This window comes from Hemitrygon akajei, chromosome 10, assembly GCF_048418815.1.
Source record: "Hemitrygon akajei chromosome 10, sHemAka1.3, whole genome shotgun sequence".
Lineage (NCBI taxonomy): Eukaryota > Metazoa > Chordata > Chondrichthyes > Myliobatiformes > Dasyatidae > Hemitrygon > Hemitrygon akajei.
In genome coordinates this window covers 52,834,674-52,850,284 of record NC_133133.1, presented here as the reverse complement: position 1 = coordinate 52,850,284, position 15,611 = coordinate 52,834,674, and the positions used below count along the sequence as shown (strand labels likewise).

General features: G+C 41.1%; 1 long non-coding RNA gene across 1 annotated transcript in view; it reads right to left on the bottom strand.

The window, feature by feature from the left end:
* LOC140734067 (uncharacterized) overlaps nt 1-15,611 on the bottom strand; it is a 77,905-nt gene that overhangs the window by 2,202 nt on the left and 60,092 nt on the right. The window contains exon 2 of the long non-coding RNA XR_012100460.1: nt 199-320. This is a non-coding gene — a long non-coding RNA (uncharacterized lncRNA). The remainder of the gene's footprint in view (nt 1-198; nt 321-15,611) is intronic.

Below are 15,611 nucleotides of genomic sequence, written 5' to 3'. Positions count from 1 at the left end.
GGTCGGCTGATAACCTTCACAGCCTAGCTCTTGCAGGAGCTCCTCTGCTGGGTTACATGAGGAATTCAAGATAAAAGGTCGATGTCCTAAGAGGACAAATTAGCTGAGCAGAGAGTCCTGAACTTTCATACAGTTACAAGGATAAAAAAATCATCAGGCCCAAGTCAAAAATGTAGCTTTTAAGTGAAAGGCCGATACCATTGTCTGAACACCGTCCTCTAGGATGGAAGTAAGAATTGTACCCTGTTGTGATCGGTGCCATGGAGATGATATCGTTGCAGGCGTAGGAAGGGAGGGATGACCCCAGTGAGAGTGAATACCTGAAAATGGAAACATTGGATGTTATAATGAACAAATAATGAATCACCCTGTTGCTGGAATAAATAAGTTAAATGTTTTCACTATCAAGAGGAACACACTTGCACCCATTATTTTTCTACTGAGATATAGTTTGCCTGGTGATGCACCATCAATAACTCTCTCTGAGACGTAAAGGTGAGATATCGGCTTTTATTGACTGGAAGAAGGAACAAGCAGTGGTTGACCACCATACTACATCCTGGAGACTGAGAGGCCGGGCTCAGACCTCAATCGCCTTTATACCGGGGTCTGTGGGAGGAGCCACAGGAGCAGTCAGCAGGGGGCGTGTCCAGACAGGTATATGTAGTTCACCACACCTGGCATACAGAAAATATATGTTGCAGAACTCTCAATCTATGCTGGTGAGCTTTCCTCTTTTCTAAATCCTTTCTGGTGGTAGAAGCTGCAGATGCACTCCATGGATATGCAAATAATTTGCAGCACAGTTCATCACTAATAAACAAAGTGGAGTGGTACTACTAAAAACACACAGAGACACAGTCCATTGGCAAGTGTTGCTTCTGAGCTCAGTCTGTTTCAAAGATAGAGATGCCTTTTGTGAGCTTCCAAGTGAATATCAGTCACAATCAGTTGAGTGCAATCAATGACATAGGATTTCCCAATTTGTTAGACCTGTGAAGATTTAAGGACATGTTATTTAGTATTTTGCTGGATCCTCTGAAAGCCTTGGCAGAGAGAGATTTACTGCAAATATCCACATTTTTTTGTCTTATTGCTAGTTTTACTTGATCTCGCCTCGTATCACAGAGGCATACATTACACAGTGGCAAGTCACATAGAATCCATAGGTCTGTTCCTAGGCATCCTACTCTGGAACCGGTGGAAAACATTCTACCTACTGTTTCCTTGGAGCTTTCTAAAATGATAAGGTAGTGAGGACGTGATTACTGTGGAGGATGTTGTGTCAAATAGTTCACTGCATTTAAGCATCAAATCAATTTAGAGTATGCACGGTGTGGATGTAGAACAGAGCTCCCAAGATGCAGTCGAACACTTCCAGTTCTATTGACTATATCAGATCTATTTTCTCATGCTTGTCTTCTGATGTAGTGTGGGATGCTTCCTGTACACTGTTTTTGCAGCCCCAGTAATGTGTATAATTTATAACCCAGCGAGGAGCCCACACTGGATGGTGTGCAATGACAATGGGCTATGTCTAGTCTAGTGCTGTATCTGAATTAAATTTCTAACTTTTTAACATCTCTATCATTTAGCTTCCCCACTAAGTGCTGCAAACCATCTCAATGTTTCTCTTCCCAGCCTTTTCTGAGTTCCCCTCAAATCTTCCATACCCAGTTTCTTTAGTGCAAAAACTCCATAATTCCATATCCCCCTTTTTCTTTCTTTTGATGCTTAACTCCAAAGCTATCTGTTATCTCTTGGTTGTGAAAATGTCATTAAAGTTAGAATGAATACTTTTAGATTCTGCAGAGCTTTTGCTTCTTTGCAAAGCTATTGAGAGGTATTAAGGTTATGCAAATTAATTGGTGATGTAATCTGTAATGTTGCTGCCAGCCATTTGGCCCTTTGAGTCTGCTCCACCGTTCAATCATGGCTGATCCCTTTTTACCCCCCTCAGCCCCTCTCTCTGCACTTCTCCCTGTAACCTTTGATACCATGGCCAATCAAGAACCTATCAATATCTGACTTAAGTACCCCCAATGACCAGGCCTCCACAGATGCCTGTGGTAACAAATACACTACTCTCTGGCTAAAGAAATTTCTCCACATCTCTGTTTTAAATGGATGCCACTCTATCCTGACACTGTGCCCTCTTGTCCTAGACTCCCCCAGCATGGAAAATATCCTTTTCACATCTACCCTGTTTAGGCCTTTCAACATTCGAAAAGTTTCATTGAAATTCTCCCTCATCTTTCTAAATTCCAGTGAATACAGGCCTGGAGCCATAAAACATTCCTCATATGATAACCATTTCATTCCCAGAATCATCCTTGCGAACCTCCTCTGGACCCTCTCCAATGCCAGCACATCTTTTCTCAGATGAGGAACCCAAAACTGTTCACAATACTTAAGGTGAGGCCTCACTAGTGTCATATAAAGCCTCAGCATCACATCAGGCTGTTATATTCTAGATCTCTTGAAATAAATGCTAAAATTGCATTTGCCTTCCTCACCACGGACTCAACCTGCAAGTTAATCTTTAGGGGGTCTGCACTAGGACTCCCAAGTCCCTTTGCATCTCAGATTTTTGGATTTTCTTCCTGGTTGGAAAATAGTCTACACATTTATTTCTACTACCAAAGTGCATGACCATGCATTTTCCAAAATTATATTTCATTGCCATTTTCTTGCCCGTTCTCCTAATCTGTCTAAGTTCTTATGTAGCCTACCTATTTCCTCTACACTACCTTCCCCTCCACTAATCTTTGTATCATTTGCAATATTGGCAACAAAGTCATCTATTCCATTATCTAATCATTGATATACAGCATAAAAAGAAGCGGTCCCAACACTGACTTTTGTGGAACACCACTAGTCACTGGCAGCCAACCAGAAAAAGATCTTTCTATTCTCACTTGCTGCCTCTTACAAATCAGCCAATGCTCTAACCCTATCAGTAACCTTCCTGTAAGACCATGGGCTCCTAAGTTGGTAAGCAGTCTCATGTGAAGCACCTTGTCCTATGTCACCAAGTACTCCATAATCTCATCCTTAACAATTGACTCCAACATCTTCCCGAACACTGAGGTCCACAGTGAAGACTGATGCAAAATACTCATTTAGTTCATCTGTCATCTCTTTGTCCCCCATTTTCATTTCTCTGGCCTCATTTTCTGGTGTCCGATATCACTCTCATCTCTCTTTTATTCTTTATATACTTGAAAAAGCTTTTTCTATCCTCTTCGATATTGTTTGCTAGCTCAGTTTAATATTTCATATTTTCTCTCTTAATGATTCTTTTAGTTGCTTTATTGTGCTGTTCCTCTTCAAGAGAAGAGGATGTCCTCTACACAGAAGAACTGAAGAAGTTGGAATGTCCCATTGAGGCACACATGGTCCCTTTAATCCTGTAGAACCACTCACTGGGGTTGCGGACACACTGGCAATGAAGTTAGGATGCATGGAAAACTCTAAGTCACAGAACGTGAGACTGCATGGGTTTGAATCTGGAAAACTGGCTAAAGAATGTATGCACTGGAAACAAAAGGTTATAAATAGGAGGTCTAGAATCGGACTGTCACTGAAAGATCGAGAATCTTTTCTTTATTCACTAAATTTATAAATTCTTGAACCTTGCCATTCCTGTTGTTTTACTTCACAGGAACATGTGAGCCCTGAACTCTAATCAGCTGGCCTTAAACATCTCCCACATGTCAACTGTGGACTTAGCCAATAACAACTGCTCCCCAGCTCCTGCCTAATATTGCTGTAACTGCCTTCCCCAATAGGGCACTTTTCTGAAAAATGGTTCTTTAAAGAATTGTTAAAGCTTACAGAGTTATGATCCTTGTCCCAAAGTGTTCTCCCATGGAAGCTCCAATCACCTGGTCAGGATCTTTTTCCAATACAAGGTTTAATATGGATTTAACAGGGACTATATACACACAGTGTCAATGACTGGGATATAGAATACTACATATTAATTCAGAGCACTTCCTGTAAGTACCTTCTAATACTTCCCTTTATGATTAAGCCAGGACATATTTTGAAACTGAGGATGACTTTGCATGAGCCATATAAGAAATTGCAGGAGACACGTCAATGTGACCTACAGCAAGGCAGGTAAAATTAGCTGGCAAACACGAGGAAATCTGCAGATTCTGGAAATTCAAGCAACGCACACAAAATGCAGGTGGTACCTGATCTGCTGCGTTCCACCAGCATTTTGTGTGTCTTACTTAAAATTAGCTGGATTTAATGTTAAGGAAGACAGACATATGGCCTTTTTGTCACTGGAGGTGTGACCTATTGACCAACCAGGGAATGATCAAATGGAGACATAAAAGATGGTCTCCAGAGCACGTCAAGATTATATCCTGGACAACATATGCTTTCAGCACCTAGATATGGTGCAAATGAAGTCTGATGCCTTGGACAGGTTGAGCCATAACAATATGAAACTTTAATGAAGATCACCAGAAGACCATAAGACTATAAGACAAAGGAGCAGAAGTCGGCCATTTGGCCCATCGAGTCTGCTCTGCCATTACATCATGAGCTGATCCAATCTCCCCTTTAGTCCCATTCCCCCACCTTCTCACCATAACCTTTGATGCCCTGACTACTCAGATACCTATCAATCTCTGCCTTAAATACACCCAATGACTTGGCCTCCACTGCCACCAGTGGCAACAAATTCCATAGATTCACCACCCTCCGGCTAAAAAAAGTTTTTGGCATCTCTGTTCTGAATGGGTGCCCTGCAATCCTCAAGTCATGTCCTCTTGTACCAGACTCCCCCACCATGGGAAACAACTTTGTCACATCAACTCTGTCCATGCCTTTCAACATTCGAAATGTTTCTATGAAGTCCCCCGTCATTCTTCTAAACTCCAAGGAGTACAGTCCAAGAGTGGTCAAGCGTTCCTCATATGTTAACCCTCTCATTCCTGGAATCATTCCATCACATTGTCATAGAAACCCAGCAAACTATAGGAGATGTTAACAGCCCAAGGAGATCATAGGGAGAATGATCATCAATCAACGTCCATATCAATTAAGGAAACAGAACTACAGTGAAGATCATGAACAAAAAAGCCAGAGTTGCTGTTGGGTTTATAAACTCAAAGATATTGGATCGCGTTGTTAATGTCAACTCTTCTTATTTTAAGAGCTAAATGGGTAGCAGGGTGGAGTGCTGTTGGTATGCTGATGAGTTGTTGAAGATAGTGATGTCATGGCCATGCAGGAATATCCCCTGTAATTACTGCAAGTAGACCTATTTTTCCCTGAGCTATAGGGAACAACTGAATAAACAGCCAAGTTCTGTATAAGTTCCTGAGGTAGTCAGAACTCTGTTGCACACTCATCACTGTGCAGACACTTCAACATGATAATTATTATGTGAAATATTGTCCTTGCCTTGCAAATATTCTGGTATCTCAAAAGAAAATATGTGCTGAATTCATGCCAGACAAAAGGGATAATATATGGTTTAACAAACAGGGAACAGCATTTACTGGGAAGTCTTACAAGAGTCAGCAGTTAAGGCCCTAATTTATTTATGATGCATACACTGTAAGTTGTCATTTGCCTCTGATGTTCTCACCACCTGTGATTGTTAGAATAGAGTAATAGGTGTAACTATATTATTATGCACATGTTTGGACCCAATGCCGTTCAATGGGTAGACATTTCTTCAAACCCACACGGTCTCAGGCTATGCATTGGACTCACAATGTAATCTTAAATGAGTTATCCAAAACTGAACCAAATTTTAGCCACAATCCTTATTAACACGCTTTCATCCACTTAAAAGGCTGGTTATTTTAATATTACTACTGAAGAGGGTTGTTAAATCATGCAATTCATGGTTGATATGATGAAATGTATGCAGATACAGTGCTAATAACCGCAGTGTTGGAAAAGCAGTACAGCTCCTTCTGACTCCAAAGGTTGTTAAATTAAATTTTCAAAAGTTAGCCTTTAATTTCTGACTAAGGTTGTTTGTTAAGAATCCTGCATGTTATGACCCTGACATTTGCCCAGTACACAGGAGCAAGATTTTTATGAAGTGAATCAACATAGGTAACAATCTTTTGTTTACACTTAAGTACAGAGAAAATAAAAGAAGTGCAGATGATGGAAATACAAAAATAAAATTGGAAAATTCTAGATGAACTCAACAAGTCCAGTAGCAGCTGTGGAGTTTTGACAAAAGGTCCTAACATTAACTCTTGTTCCATTTTCCACAGCAGCTGCCTGACCCACCAAATATTTTACACACAAGGTGCACTGCAGATGCTGTGGTCAAATCAAGACGTACAAAAAAGCTGGATGAACTCAGCAGGTTGGGCAGCATCTGTTGAAAGGAAAATATCCACCAAATATTTTCTTCTTTTTCAGAATCAGAAGTAGGTTTATTATCAACATAAAAGATTCCACAGATGCTGGAAATCTTGAGCAACACACACAAACTCAGCAGGTCAGACAGTATCAATGGAGAAAACTAAATAGTTGATGTTTCGGGCCAAGACCCTTTATCAGGACTGGAAAGGAAAGGGCAGAAACCAGAATAAGAAGGGGGGCAGGGGAAGGAGTACAAGCTAACAGTTGTAGGTGAGACCAGGAGAAGGTGGCGAGTGGGGGAGAGTGGATGAAGGAAAAAGCTAGGAAGGGAGAGGTGGAAGAGGTAAAGGGCTGGAGAAGAAGGAGCCTAATAGGAGAGGCCAGTGGACCGTGGAAGAAAATGAAGGAGGAGGGTAAACCAGAGTGAGGTGATGGGGAGATGAGAAGAGAAAGGGTGAAAGACTAACCAGAATGGGGAATGGAAAAAGGGAGAAGGAGGGAGAGGGGAAAAATTAACAGAAGCTGCAGAAATTGATGTTCATGCCATCGGGTTAGAGGCTACCCAGAAGGAATTTAAGGTGTTGCTCCTTGAACCTGAGTATTGGCCTCCATGTGGCAGTAGAGGTGACCATGGACAGACATGCTAGAGTGGGAATGGAAGTTGAGTTGAAGTAGGTAGTCACCGGGAGATCCTGCCTTGTGTGGCAGATAGGGTGAAGGTACTCGACAAAGCACTCCCCAGTCTACATTGGTTCTCATTGATATAGAATAGGCTGCACTAGCAGCACCGGATGCAGTAGGTGACCCTTGAAAGACTTGCAGGTGAAATGTTGCTTCACTTGGAAGGACTGTCTGTGGTCCTGAATGGTGGTAAGGGAATTGGTGCAGGGGCAGGTGTCCCACTTGTCACACTTGCAAGGATGTACCTCCTGCACCTAATAAAATGGCCACCAAGTGCACATTTGTGGCCTTCTGCTGATGCAGCCTATCCACTTCAAGGTTTGATATGTTGTGTATTCAAAGATGCTCTTCTGAACACCACTGCTGTAACACGTGATTATTTGAGTTACTCTCATCTTCCTGTCAACTGGAACCAGTCCAGTCATTTTCTCTGGACCTTCCTCAAAACTACTGCTCACTTGGTTGTTTTTGCACAATTGTCAATAAACTTTAGAGACTGTTGTGTATGAAAATCCCAGGAGATCAGCGGCTTCTGACATACTTAATCCATTCCATCTGGCACCAACAATCATGCCACAGTTAAAGTCACTAACAATCACATTTCTTTCCCATGTTGATATTTATTTTGATCAACAGCTGAAGCTCTTGACCATGTCTGTAGCTTATATGCTGCCACATGATAGGCTGATTAGATAGTTGCAGGTGTACATAGTAAGATGGCACTGAGTGTAAGTGCAAAGAGGGACATCGTGGGGAGGGACGAGTGTTTATTATTGCTGACATATGTCATTAAACCTGTTGTTTTGTGGCAGCCACACAGTGCAATATATAAAAATTATTCTAGATTACAATATGAAACTTAAAACATAAATAAATTATGCTAAAAGAGAGCAAAGTGGTATGGTAGAGTTCTTGGGCCATGGACCATTCAGAAATCTGATGGCAGAGGGGAAAGAAGCTGTTCCAAAAATACTGAGTGTAGGTCTTCAGGCTGTTGTACCTCTCCCCGATGGTAGTAATGAGAGGGGGGCATGTCCTGGATGGTGAGGGTCCTTAATGATGGTTGCCACATTCTTGGACACTGCTTTTTGATGATGTCATGATGTCCTTGATGGTGGGGAGCTAGTGCCCAGGATGAATAAATAAAAATATAAATAAATAAATATTTTAATTTAAGATTTAAGGTATAAAACACACATTTTAGGTGGATACTGGCGTCACATGTGAAATGGTGGTGAAAACTATGGGTGTGACATCTCTTAGGCCTATTTTATGGTTCCCACACTCTGATTTTCGCTCCAATTCATGTATCCAGGTGACCTGGGAGGAAATGACTCACGGTGGTCCAGAAGATTCTGCGTTGGAACTAAAATACTTGTCATACTCATAATAAATGAGGTAATAGAGCCATATACCTGAGTTTGCCAACAATCCAAAGATAAATAGCGCAGTAAGTAATGCAATTCACGTGTAAAACTACAAACTAAGTGACTTGGTAAAACTGGCTATTGGGTTTTAACAAGAATCAACGTGACATTTACAAATGGCCCTTGTTAGGGCAAATTGGCTTTGAAAGGAGTAAGTAAAGTTTCTTAGAATTTTACATTTTCTGAGTAATATGCTTACAGAGCTAAAATGAATAAAATGGAAAAAATTACACATTTCCTCACAATTTTTAGGATATTTAGAGAGTTTGATGAAACAAATATAACATCTTATGGCAGTTGTGAAGATCAATATGAATACAATCTTGAAATCAGAGCCAAGCAACTCTGTAAAAAAGATACAAATGAATTCCCCCTTAAATGTAAGGGAGCAGTTAGCAGACCTTTACTATTGGAAGGTGTAGGTGTGAACTGAATCAACATGAAGGAGACCTGAGAATTGATAAGATATTTGTAAATACTTCAGGGGACAAAGATTAAGAAATTACATTTATGTGAAGTTAATTATTCACTTGCACCTTCATGAATTGAATCAGATCAGAATCACCGGCATGTGACATGAAATTTGTTAACTTAGCAGCAGCAGTTCAATGCAATACATAATCCAGCAGAGAGAAAAAAGTAATATAAATAAAATAAAAATAATAATAAATAAACAAGTAAATCAATCATGTGTATTGAATAGATTTTTAAAAAATGTACAAAAACAGAAATACTGTATATTAAGAATAAGTTATTTATTACTAAAGATTCAATGTCCATTTAGGAATCGGATGGCAGAGGGGAAGGAGCTGTTCCTGAATCACTGAGTGTGTGCCTTCAGGCTTCTGTACCTCCTCCCTGATGGCAACAGTGAGAAAAGGGCATGCCCTGGGTGCTGGAGATCCTTTAATTGCATTAGGCTCTGAACCTACCTAGGTGTGATCAATACAGCACTCACTCGTCTATTTAAGCCTTTTCTTTCACTTAATTAAGGCCAATTTCCTTTCCCTTCATGCAAAATCAGCTAGGCAAATTAATAATACAGATGAATTATAAATAGAAACTAGAATTTAGTGTTTCTCCATTCCCTTCCCCCTCCTTTTAACTTTACCCCTCATCTTTTCTCAAGTCCTGCTGAAGGGTCTCGGCCCGAAATGTTGATTATACTCTTTTCCATAGATGCTGCTCGGCCTACTGAAGTTCTCCAGGAGTTTGTGTATGTCACTTGGATTGCCAGCATCTGCAGGTTTTCTCCTATGTGTGACTAGAATTTATCTTATTGTTCTTTTTGTTTGATTATTATGTTACTCATAAGGTAAGTAATTTACACTGGATTATAATGATCAACATTTATGGGGAATTCATTAGATGAACCTTGATTAGGAGATATAGACCTGTAGACAGAACTTATATGATAAATGTCAATATTCCACTCATTTCTAAAGCCACAGTAATATATGAAATAGTCATTAATAAGCAAACTATTTGAGGTGAAAATCACTAATAAGTTAGAGAAGTTATCTTTAATTGCCTTAAGGATTGTGTTGCTTTATTCTATGATCTACCAATAAGAAAGTTGTCATGATACATGACCGGATGCTTCTTTCCTCTCCACCACACCCATCTCATGTACAGTCCTTTGTGCCACTTCTTCTGTTTACTGGTGAGCTGCAAATTTCTTGACTGCTGTTTAAAGTCATAACTAACTTCAGTGAAAACAAATAATGCTATCTTGCTGATTTTTGCTGTCACTTTATAGCTAATAATTGGGCAGCATAAATCAAAATACACCCAGAAAACAAATAAACCTTTATGCCATCAATTATGCTGTTCAAAGAGTGTTACGTGCATAAAGAAATGGTTTAAAAATCTGTGGAGACAGTGGGATAGCTAATGTTTTAGTTGTGAGCCCATGGAGAGGAGATAATCAGTACTGAGAGGGGTATGGCATCTAAAAATTTGGCAAACTTCTAGAAATGTGTGGTGGTGAATATATTGATTGGCTGTGTCACAGCCTGGTATGGAAGCACCAATGTCCTTGCATGGATAATCTGACAAAATGTAGTGAACACAGCCCAGTCTATCAGGGTAAAGCCCTCCCCACCACTGAGCACATCTACAAGGACTGTTGTTGCAGGAAAGCAGCATCCATCATTGGGGACCTTCACCACCCAGGTCTTGCTCTCTTCTTGCCACTGCCATCAGGAAGAAGGTACAGAAGCCTCAGGACTTGTACCACCAGGTTCAGGAACAGTTAAATATATAAAATACTTTTGGATAGGTACGTGGATAGGAAATGAGGGATATAAGTTTAATGCAGGCAAATGGGATTAGTGCAATTAGGCATCAGGGTTAGCATGCATAAGGTAAGCCATAAGGGCCCACTTCTGTGCTGTGTGTGTTGTGCCTTTGCGACTACATATCAATTAAATAAAAGCACGCACACAGGAGATGGCTTTAACTGGTGCTTTCCCATTCCAGCAAGAGAGAGAGAAGGTGAGAGAACAGTGTGCATGCTTAGACAACTGATCATACATAATGCTAAGTGGAGTCATTGTTCCAAAAGAAATAGATCCATATGTTACACTTCCTCCCCTTTTAGATTAACACAATTTAAACTGTATATGTACCAAACATTCAATTTCCCTTTCCAAACCAAATTCAAATAAACATGCTTTCACAATAACAGTTCACTGTTCTAAAGATTCAGTCTTTTGTTTGGCACTCTGTTTATTTTATGATAGCGCCTCTGGAGTGGCACTAGGTTTGGTACATGTCTTGTTTAAGACAATGTTCTTGGTTGCTGTCAGTGACATGATCTTCACTGAGAGGTAAGTCTGGTGGCTGTAATTTGTCCATCTTGTTGGATGTAGTCAGCTCAGTTGTGTTCTTTGGTTGAGCATCCAGTATCTGCTCCACAGGACGTCTCCACATATGATCTCCGACATCCACTGTGTACATCAGTGGTCCAGTCCTGGGCATTATCCTACTGGGTGTCCACTTGTCCTCTCGGTAATCAAATGCTAGGACTTCCTGTCCAATCTCAAAGCTCCTTGCTGCTTCACTTGGCAACTGATTGAACTATTTATTCTGCACTTTCCTCTGTAGATCTGGTTTCAGGAGGTCTATGTGAAATCTCAGATTCCTGCTCATGAACAGCATTGCAGGTGTTTGATATGTCGTCATATGAACAGAGTTCCAATATACAAAAAGGAAGTTGTCCACCTTGTGCTGTAGAGAAAGGTCCTCCTTGTCAATTGTTTTAATGGACTTCTTCAATGTTTGGATAAATCTTTCAGCTAACCCATTCATTGCTGGGTGGTGAGGAGCTGACTTGAAATGTCTGATACCATTTTTCCTCATGAACAGTTGGAATTTTTCTGACGTGTATTGTGGTCTGTTGTAACTCCGAATTTGTTCTGGTAAGCCATTTCTGGTGAAGGTAGTCTTCAGGGCACCGACAATCTTTGCAGAGGTGGTTGACTTCATCAGAATGACCTGTGGCCACTTCAAGCATCAAAAGCAATCAGGAATACGTACTTTTATATGTACTTTTTGCCACGGTGAAGACGGCCACTCCCATGGGTGTAACAGTGTCTATGGGAGTGCATTTTGGACGTTTTGGCATCCCGAACAGGTTTTGGACAAATTTTCAATCTGTTTATCTATTCCCAGCCATCACACATAACTCTGAGCAAGACTCTTCACCTTGACAGTACCCAAGTGACTTTCATGCAGATTCTCTAACACAGTTTAAAGGGAACCACACTACGAGATCCACACATCAGTGTTCTTTGACATACTGACTGTTAGTCTTCTTAGTAAGAGCTCTGGAAACATAGTGCTACCATGAGCTGACTATCCTTGCATGGTGATTTCATAGACTTTTGACAATGTTGGGTCATTCCTTGTTTCCCTTTGTATTTCCGATTTTGTTATAGGCAACTGGTCCACCAGCACATTGTGGAACACTTCTGCTGGGTCACAGTATGAAGACTTTTCTTCTTCAGTTGCCAACAGTGGAAAATGTGACAAGCCATCAGTGTTGCTATGTTGGTTCGTACCCTTGAATTCTATGTCATATATAACCATATAACAATCACAGCACGGAAACAGGCCATTCCGGCCCTCCTAGTCCGTGCCGTAAGAGTCATAAGAGTGGACTTCTAGGAATAGTGTCCAATGTTGTAAACAGGTAACAGTCATCATTGGAATTCCCTTCCTGGGATTGAAATGGACACAAGGTGATCTGTCACTAGCATAAACTTTCATCCGTAAAGGTAGCGGTGGAACTTCTTTATTCCCCATACTAGACTAAGGGGCCTCTTGTTGATTTACGTGTCACGTCCACAAAATGAATGGATAGTCTCTACCCCTATCGGGGAACGGGTATTGCCGATGGAATGGGCACTTGCCGGTGTAGTGGGCAAATTGTCTCTTAATGTTAGGGCATTTTCCAATTGATGTCATAAGGACCCTGATTCAGTATTTCAATCCCTTTTCAGGAAGGTGGCAAAGAGGGATGTGAAGCGTTGGATGTTAATTGTAATTGAGAACGTGAGCTATGATCAGACCAATGACATTCACCGTGACTAAAAACACAGGAATGTGCCATCGTCGTGAACTTTACTCTATGTGCCTATCTTCTCTGGACAGACCCGGGCGTCTCGGATAGGTTGGAAGTTGTGGAAGTAGTTGCATTCTGCGCTTGTCAGTGATCTTGGAACAAACCCAATCAGATATTCAGATCCATCTTTCATAATGTGTGACAAAATGGCTCCAATGCCATAAGGGGACGCATTGCATACCAGTCTGATGGGCAGCAATGAGCCGTAATGGGTGAACAGTTAATTGGATTCTATTAGTGTCTTTGTTTCACTGAATGCTCTTTCACATCTTTCTGACCATTCCCACTTTGCTCCTGTCTGTAACACTGCGATCAATGTGTACAGCACCATAGTAACAATGTTTGGGAGGAACTGGAGGTAGTAGTTTACAAGGCCCAAGTATGACCTGAGTTGTGACACATTTTCTGTTTGGGTGTCTGTAGCACTGCTTCATTCTTCTCTTGTGACTTATGTAAGCCATGCTTGTCAGTGACATGCCCACAATATGAGATTTCATTCCTGAAAAACTCACATTTCTCTCTTTAAACGCAGACCATACTCACTCAACCTGGTAAGCACTTTACCAAGATTCTGGAGGTACTCTTCATCATTTTTGCCAATCGTGATGATGTCATCAAGGTAACATTGTGTCCTGGGATACCTTGGAGCACCTGGTCCATTGTTCTTTGTCAAATTGCTGGAGCTGATGTGATACCAAAGACAAGATGATTATACTGGAATGGTCCCTTCTGAGTGTTGATTGTGAGGAACTTCCTGCTCAACTCCTCAATCTCCATCTACAGATAGGCTTCTGACAAGTAAATCTTTGAAAACCTCTCCCCACCTGCCAAAATGCAAAAATGTCTTCTATTCATGGCAGGGGATACTGCACAGTACACAGATTGGGTTGATGCTCACTTTGGAATCCCCACTTATGTGAATGGCTCTGGCCTTCTCTTTCTTGATCAACAGGACAATGGACATGGCCCAATCTCTCCACTCAACCTTGGAGAGAATTCCAGATGCCTCCAAGCTCTGCATTTCAGCATCCACTTTAGGACATAGAGCGGAGGGCACTGGATGTACTTTACGGAATCTTGGTGTTGCTCCATTCAATTCTGGCCTTCATGCCTTTGAGTTTACCAATCCCCTTCTCAAACGCCTTCTCATTAGCCTTAAACAGCTGAGACACTCTCTGCTACCATTCGGGCTGCTGTTGTCTGTTGATGCCACACTGAGAGCTTTGACTGAGTGTCAGTCTAGTTGGATTTTTCTCAACCATTCTCGTCTGAAAAGTGTTAGCCCTCCAATTTTCAATACAGGTATCTCAATGCTGTGTTTAGCCTCCATATATCACATTCACTTCCTGTTTACCTTTGGCAGCTCTTTCTTGCCTGTGCAGGTCTTTAGCGTCACTGAGGTTTTCTCTGATGGTATCTTAGAGTATCTTAGAGAACAGTCTGTATGGACAATGCTGACCTTGTACCCAGCTCCTTTTTCAGTTTTACACCAAACTCATCTATGGTGATTCTATATGATTTTGTGATCTGCTTCAGTAATACTATGCAGGCCTAGGCATGACAGCTCACTTTTGTCAGGTTCTGTGTTGTCTGATTCTGTTTCACATTTGGTCACAATACATTTGCTGCATTTTCTGTTTGAGACTTTTCACTCAGTTGTGTTTTTGTCTGCCTTGCACACTCTCTCTATGTGACTTTGTCTGGGACACTTTCTGCAAACTTTTTCTTTGAACCAACAGTCATTTGCACCATGGGAGGATTCGCACACATAGATCAAATTTTTGGCTTTTTGCACCATTCAGGGATATTTGTGCATTTCACAGTCTAACCTTCTTTAGGTCTGCTGCATCCTTTTCTGCAGCCTCACACAATCCTGCAACGGTCAATGTTCATTCTTTCTGCTAGTAGTCTCTTCGGAGCGCTTTGACTATGCATACCACATACAAGCTTGTCCCTTAATGCATCAGAAAGCCCACCTCTAAAGACACAAACCGGGAAAGTTTGCGCAGTTCTGCAATGTATTCAGAAAAGCTTTCATCCTTTGCAAAACTGTAACAATTTTGTTGAATGTGTCGCTTGCTGGCATTTCAGGGGTTACTAAATTGCGTAAGAGACTGTATGTTCTTGCACCCCTTAAGCTAAATAGTGTGGGGGGGGGGGGCTTTCTTTTCTTCAACCACGCCATTTGCCTTCCAATACAGTTTAACCCTCTCGATATATGACTCCCAGCCTTCATTAGTGCTATCAAATCCATCAACTTCCCTGACTGAAGCCATCACCATGTGGGTTTTACTTTAAATTTGCTAGTTGCATCTTTCACTGTGTACTTTGCAGTGTACTCATGCATCCCTTTGTTAGTGTTCATGACAGCCTTACATACTGCTTAACTCCTTCCTCTCACTGTCTTGTCTCAGAACTGTCCGTGTAGTTCATGATATGTTCTGACATTCAGGTTCGTACTCATTGCCAATTTGTTGTGTCTTTGCATCTACATATTAATTAAATTAAAACACACCTAGGAGATG